Genomic DNA, 6,838 nt, shown 5'->3' on the forward strand with positions numbered 1-6,838 from the left:
GAAAGAAAATATATAAACCCAAATTGACTTTAGCAATTTGAAAGTGATAGTGGACATCTGTGTTCAATAACTTCTTGCTGGAAACTGGTGTTTAATATTTCATGTCAAATCAGGAAGAGTGATAGAAGGGTTTCGAACACAGCGATGGCTGGCATTTTCGCAGCACAGCCTGCCCTTTGTCATGCTCGCCATAAAGAAACCTGCTGTGTGAGGGTTGAAACTGCACCAGAGTGACTCCTTTTTTGGGACTTATATAAACTTCCAGAATACACTGTCTCTATTTTCTTTTAGAAAGATGTCTATAAGGAAAACAGGTTAAAGGACTTCCAAAGCTCACTATTTATTTAAAGGAAAAAAAGGGTGTGTGTGTTTTGGGGATAGGGAGCTCTTGGAAGAAATTACAGCAGAATAAATCATCTAGAACAAATCTTACCTTTGTGTTTTCGTCAATCCTGATTCTTTCCTAGTCGGTGTACAGTGATGTTAAGGAACTTGGTTGCCAATAGAAACATGCCTTCGTAAGGCTCACAATGAGGTCTAGATAGTATTTGAATGTTTATGTAGTTGGGCAGGGTGGGGTGGGAGGGAGGAAGAGCTTTTTAAATAACTTTATGCATTTTTTTCCACACCGTCTTAGACATGCAATCTTGATTCTAAATACCGTATTTTTGTCATAGCAGCAAATGTAATTAAAGGACATGCTGAGGGGGCAGCATTATTCCTTGAGTGGACCACAGGATCAGCACATGTAAAATGAGTGGAATGAGTGCAAGTGATCACGCTGACCCGCTACTCCTGTTAGATCGTGCTGACCTCAACATCTTCAGTTCAGTTCTCAAACACAGAGGCTGGACCCTTGGCTCTACTTTGGTAGTACATAATAAATGTAAAATAAAATGGTCCATCGGGTTTTAAGATACTCTAGACATCTAAACATAGTTATGTTAATACAAGGAACCACGTATCTGAGCAAAGAACTATCCTGCTTCCCTTCCCCAATGATAACGTGGTCCTAGAATGACCAGATCTTTATGGAGGTATATGTTCTGAAGATGCTGAAAGCAATTTTCCTGTGTGCTTAAATTCATCTACTTTAGGTTCAAGAGTGGAAGGAAATAAGATTAAGCAAGTTATTTATTTTTTTCATAGAAAAATCTCAGCAACATAGCAGGAAAAAAAGAGTAGATAAAAGAGTAGGAACATGCTCCATCATATGACAGAATCTAATGGCAAACCATGCACCCAGAAATGTATATCTACAGGCAAAAATTAGGTAACCGGACATAACAAATCACTCATGAAGAAAGTGTAAGAAACTCTTTCCTTTGTTTCAAAATGGCATCAGCCAATAATATATGTTGGACTATGCTTTATGCTTTAAAGTTACAATGATTTTGTCATTTGATCATCACGATACTCCTATGAGGATCAAGGAATTGCAAGTTATCTTCCTTGTTGGGAACACAAGGAAAGAGGTGGTTTAGAAATGAATTATGCCCAAGAATACATAGAACCTTTGTGGGCATATTTGTCCAAAAAGCCAAGCAGCATGGCCATGACTGGAGTTAGAGGCCTCAGGCCACAATCTAATAGCCTGTCTCTTTTTTTCTTAGGGCACAGTTGTCCACCAGGCTTGGGTATTCAATGTGCAGCATGTCAGGGACCAAGCCAATCTCCCTGGCAGATGTTAAAACCATAGAAAAATGCAGATAACATACATGGGAAAATATAGCCTTCTCTTTCTACAGCTGCCAGGGTGATCCGCCTTGGGGCTCAGTCTGGTTCCCATATATTCCTTAAGTAAAATCCCAGCTATTGTGGCTAGTTAAAAGGGTGAAAGAAAAAAGATGTCATCACTCAGATGTTTCCCATGTAGGGTATGTTTATTAGTCATCAGTCTTATATATCACCAGTCAACGGAAAGGTCCACATTTACAGTAACCATCAGCCCCTTCATTTTCTCCAGGCTGCAACGAAGCCTGGACAATTTAATGCCTCTATAAGCATCCATTTGTGAACCATTGTAGCTTCTTGCCAAGTTATCGTGGCCTTGAAGTCAGGGGTATAAACAGAACTTTATGGAAAAGCTAGAGAAAATGATCTTTCCAGTGACATATCAAAATGCCCCATCTGCCTCTTCATTGTCAGAGGATTCAATGCCTCAGTCACAGAAGACCATCATTCGGAAAATTGATGCTTATTTTATTAGGAGCCTGCTTTAGCTACCTAATTGCAAATCAGTGTCATCTGGGACACTTAAAAGCGATCTGCTTGTTAACTGTTAGCTCCTGTTACCTATTTCATTAATAATCACTTGTGTTCTTTTCAATTTTAGACATTAACTGTCTTTTAAATCAAAATGAAATGTGTAGTTGGCAACTTCTGACTCCAGCATTTGGTTCCCCATAAATCCTGGAAATGACACAATGTGCACTTCGCCTCTGGCACACCTCTTCATAAACTAGAGTTATGCAAGGAGGGACACTTAAGAACCAGGGAGCCCTGTCCCACAAAGCCTTCCCAATTCTGGGAAGCAGTAGCATGTTGAAAATGACAGGAACAAAGCTCTTAATCACATGGAATTGAGTGTGTGGGTGTGCATTGGAGTAGGCCAAAAAAGAACCAAACTGAAATTTTATTTTTAGCGGTCTTAAGCAATAATTTCCTGGAGTCCAACATTTTCCCATTTGTTTACACTTTCAGAATAATCCATGGTTTTCAAGATTTCTGATTTTATTAGAATTATGTCTCTCACCTTCCTAGTCCTATTCAAATTTTACAATTTTGTACTTTATGCAATTATACATTTTTCTTACCCAAAATGTTATCTCACTCAATTAAAAACCAAGGTTATTTTTTTAATTTTACTTTTCCCTGACTCTTATTTTTCACTCCTACCACCAAAACACAAAAAGATTGGGTACACTGTTAAGCCCATTGCAATTTCCAGAGCTCCTTCTTATTAGATCCCCTTAATGATCTCATCAGATAGATAGGAAAGGTATTATGTTCCAATTTAAAGAGAGGGAAACAAGGGCACAAAGATTAAGATTTGTCCATTGCTGGTGCTGTCCATGAGCATTAGAAGTCTGGAATCTTAAACCCTTATAAAATCCATAGTGATAATCAAAGCTACTGTATATTGAACAAAGTACCAGGAACTTCAGTCAGTGCTTACATTTCTTCTCTCTGTGAATCTTCACAAGACATCATAAGGTAGATACTAGCACACTCATTTGAAACATAAGGAAGTAGGCTTCAAATGATTATAAAGCTAGAAAGCAGGAAAGCTAGGAAGCAAACCTGTCTGCCTAACTCCCAAACTTTGGCATAACCATGTTGCTCTTCAGTCTCCTATATTTCTGGTCAGCAATGCTAATGCATTGGTCGTACTAGTCAATAGAAATAACATTGCTGACTTTTTCTTGATGAGTAAGTATTTTTTATTTTCTTGGATTCTTATAAATACCTTTATAGGAGAAATAACAGCTGATAGTTATCATATCGCATGCATATCGCTAACAAAGAGTAGGGTCTGTCAGTAGCATATATTGAGAGGAGAAAGATAAGGCCACAAGAACCAGTTTGCAAAATGAGATCAATTGTCAGGTGATTTCTGAGTTTATGAGGATTTTTGTTCTGTATTCTGTTCCCCGCTGTTCTCTTCACCAAGTGGCCCTCCTCCCCTGCATTGGTAGATAGAATATCATCTCATCTCTCCACAGCCCATACAAAGAGCATGGCTTCAAAGAAAACTGGATGCCCTCCACAAACAGCTTTTGCCATTCCCTTTATTATCTTCATTTGATATAAAATAATTTTAAAAATTTGGTTAATTCAGACGTGAAACCTCAGGTCAGAAGCCAATGCATCTTTAAAGAGTAAAGATGACTTTGTCTTTACCAGGGTTATAGGTCTGAGAAAGTGTTAACAAAGTCTTAGTGCTTTTTAAATATAAATTTTTGAGGGAATTTTGAAAATAATTGTGAAACCAGGAAATCAAATGACATAGCTGATGAAATTTATACTGTAGTGAATAACTCTCCAGTTATTCACTACAGTATAAATAACTGAGCTATTTTAAATAATATTTTAAATACTACTTTAAATAGTAAAATAGCTTAAATATTTTAAATACTATTTTAAGTAGTAACTGTCCAGTTGCTTACTACGGTATAAATAACTGAGAGCTATTTTAAAGATCAACTTAAGTGAAGTACAATTTGCATTTGATAAAATGCACCCACGTAACTCTCACGGCAATTATGTAAAACCCTATAACTACCACCATAATGAAAACTAAGAACATTTCTATTACCTCAGAATATTTCCTATATTCTTCCCAGTCTCCACACTACTTCTGAACCTAGGCAACCACCAATCTGACTTCTATCACTACGCATTAGAGATTCACATAAAATGAATTACATAGTATGAAGTCTTTGTTTCAGGTGTCATTAGTTCTGCATAATGTTTTTCAGAGCTGGCCCCATTGTTGCATATCAGAAATGTATCCTTATTATTGGGTGGCAATCATTTGTATGGATGCACCACAATCGCCTCTTAAATATTTTATTTCCAGTTGTAGAATAAAGTTTCTGACACATCTTTGTGTGGACACATTTTTTTTTTCTTTTAAGTAGAGAGGTATGGAAGTGCTGGGTCATATTGACTTTATGAGAAACTGCATATTTAACTTTATGAGAAACTGCACAATTACTTTCCAAAGGGTTGTACAGTTTTACATTCCCACTAGCAACATATGTCTCCAGGTTCGCCGCATCCACAGCAGTACCTGGCATTGTCTTACTTTCAGCCGTTCAGTGGGTGTGCAGTGGTGCCTCATGTGGTTTAAATTTGCATTTACATGAAACAAATGAGCTTGAGCGCTTCTTCATGATTTATCACTATTTATATATTTTTGGTAAAATGCTCAAGTCTTTTACCCAGTTTAATTGGGGTTATTTTCTTCTTATTACATCATAAAATACAAGTTCTTCTCAGATAAATGTACGGTAGAGATTTTCTGTTAGCCCAGGGCTTTCCAATTCATTTTCTCATTGGTGATTTTTGAGGAGCAGACGTTTTCTAATTTTGATAAAGCCAAACTTATCAACTTTTTATTGTTTGTGCTTTCTGTACCCTGTTTAAGAAATCTTTGCCTTCTCCAAGGTCAGAGAGATTTTCCTCTATGCTTTTTTTCCTAGAATTTTTATAATATCAGCTTTCGTATTTAAATCCATTCCTCACTTTGAGATAATTTTTGCATGTGGCCAAGTTAAACAGTGAAGTTAATTTCTTTTTCCCACATGGATATTCAGGTTTCCGGCATCATTTGCTGAGAATACTAGCCTTTCTCCATTGAATTACTTTGGCACCCTTGTCAAAAATCAATTGACCATATAAGCCTGGGTCTATTTCTAGAATCCCTACTTTGTTCCATTGAACATGTTGTCTGTTCTTATGCCAGGACTTCACTGTCTTTGTTACAATGACTTTATAATAAGTAAATCTTGTAGTCAGGTAGTGTAAGTTCCCTAACGTTTCTCTTATTTTATACATTCCTTTAGCAATGCTAGGCCCTTGGATTTCCCATACAGATTTTAGAACTGGCTGATCAATTTCTATTTTTTTTAAAAAGCCCACTGGGATTTTGATTGAAATTGTGTTGAATCTATGCATTAATTTGAACAATATTGAGACTTCCAACCTATGAACATAATTGCGTCACTTATTTAGGTTCTTATTTTCTTTCAAAACTATTTTGTATATTTTAGAATACAGATTTTATCCATAATTTTTTGCTGTTGTTTTTATTAAAAATTTTTTTATTATTACTTATTCTTACTAAGCACCAGTTTAATACAGCACAAAATTTCAAATCACCCTTGGACAACCCACTCTCTCCTCCTCCACACAAATTCTTGATCAAGAACTTTTCAAGTAAAGACATGCTGTTTCTTCTATCCGAAATAAAGGCAAAAGGACTGTGTACATCTTGCTGTAAAATGCTGCTCATAGCTCTGGCGACAGTGGCTTCCCAGGCTCCCTTCCCAGACTGCCCCAGTCCTGAAAGACTCTTGTTGGTAAATTGTCTCTTCACAAAGCAAGTCTACCACTTTCTGGGTTTATCATTCTGAGGGTCAAAAACTTTCTCACAAAGTCTCTGTCCAGTCTCTTGTCTTGGCTGCTGTAAATAGACTGTCATTTCATCTTCCTATCTGTTTGCAGGTTTGGCATAAATTGCATTAAGTGGAAAACTGGGGTCTCCAGGAATGGGAAAATTAATGATTCCCAGTGTATACATTTCTGTCTCTGTTTGACTTTTGGAATTGCTCTTTTGAAATTTCTTCAGACACTCAGAAATGTAGAGTGTTAAATATATCCAGGTCCTATCAGCTTCATTCTTAATTTCATAGTTTTTGAAGAAGACATTGGCCTTGAAGTAGTAGATGGCTTTATCCACAATATCTGTACCTTTTGTCTTTCTAGGGGCAGATCCTTTGAACTAATTTCTGATAGGTAACAGTGCCACGTTTCCAGTCAGTTTGGTGTCGGGGTCCATGAGAGAAGAGCAGTAAGCCGGCATCTTAGTGGCACCCTGGCTTCAATCTAGACCAGCAGAATCCACCCATACTTTTTAATAGACTGTACTTTTTAGAGCATTTTAGGTTAAGAGCAAAATAGAGCACAAGGTACAGAGATTTCCCATGTACCTCCCATATACCTACAGACTGGTAACCTCCCCCATTATCAGTGTTCCCCACCACAGTGATACATTTGTTACAATTGATGAACCTACATTGACACAGCATTATAACCCGAAGTCCATAGTTTA

At 37.1% G+C, this 6,838-nt stretch overlaps 1 pseudogene; it reads right to left on the reverse strand.

Annotated features, from left to right (window-relative positions):
- Window positions 1-1,906: 1,906 nt before the first annotated feature.
- On the reverse strand, window positions 1,907-6,589 carry LOC134383007 (actin-related protein 2/3 complex subunit 3-like; annotated as a pseudogene).
- Between the last annotated feature and the right edge of the window lie 249 nt (window positions 6,590-6,838).

Source organism: Cynocephalus volans, chromosome 1, assembly GCF_027409185.1.
Source record: "Cynocephalus volans isolate mCynVol1 chromosome 1, mCynVol1.pri, whole genome shotgun sequence".
In the NCBI taxonomy this organism is placed as follows: Eukaryota; Metazoa; Chordata; class Mammalia; order Dermoptera; family Cynocephalidae; genus Cynocephalus; species Cynocephalus volans.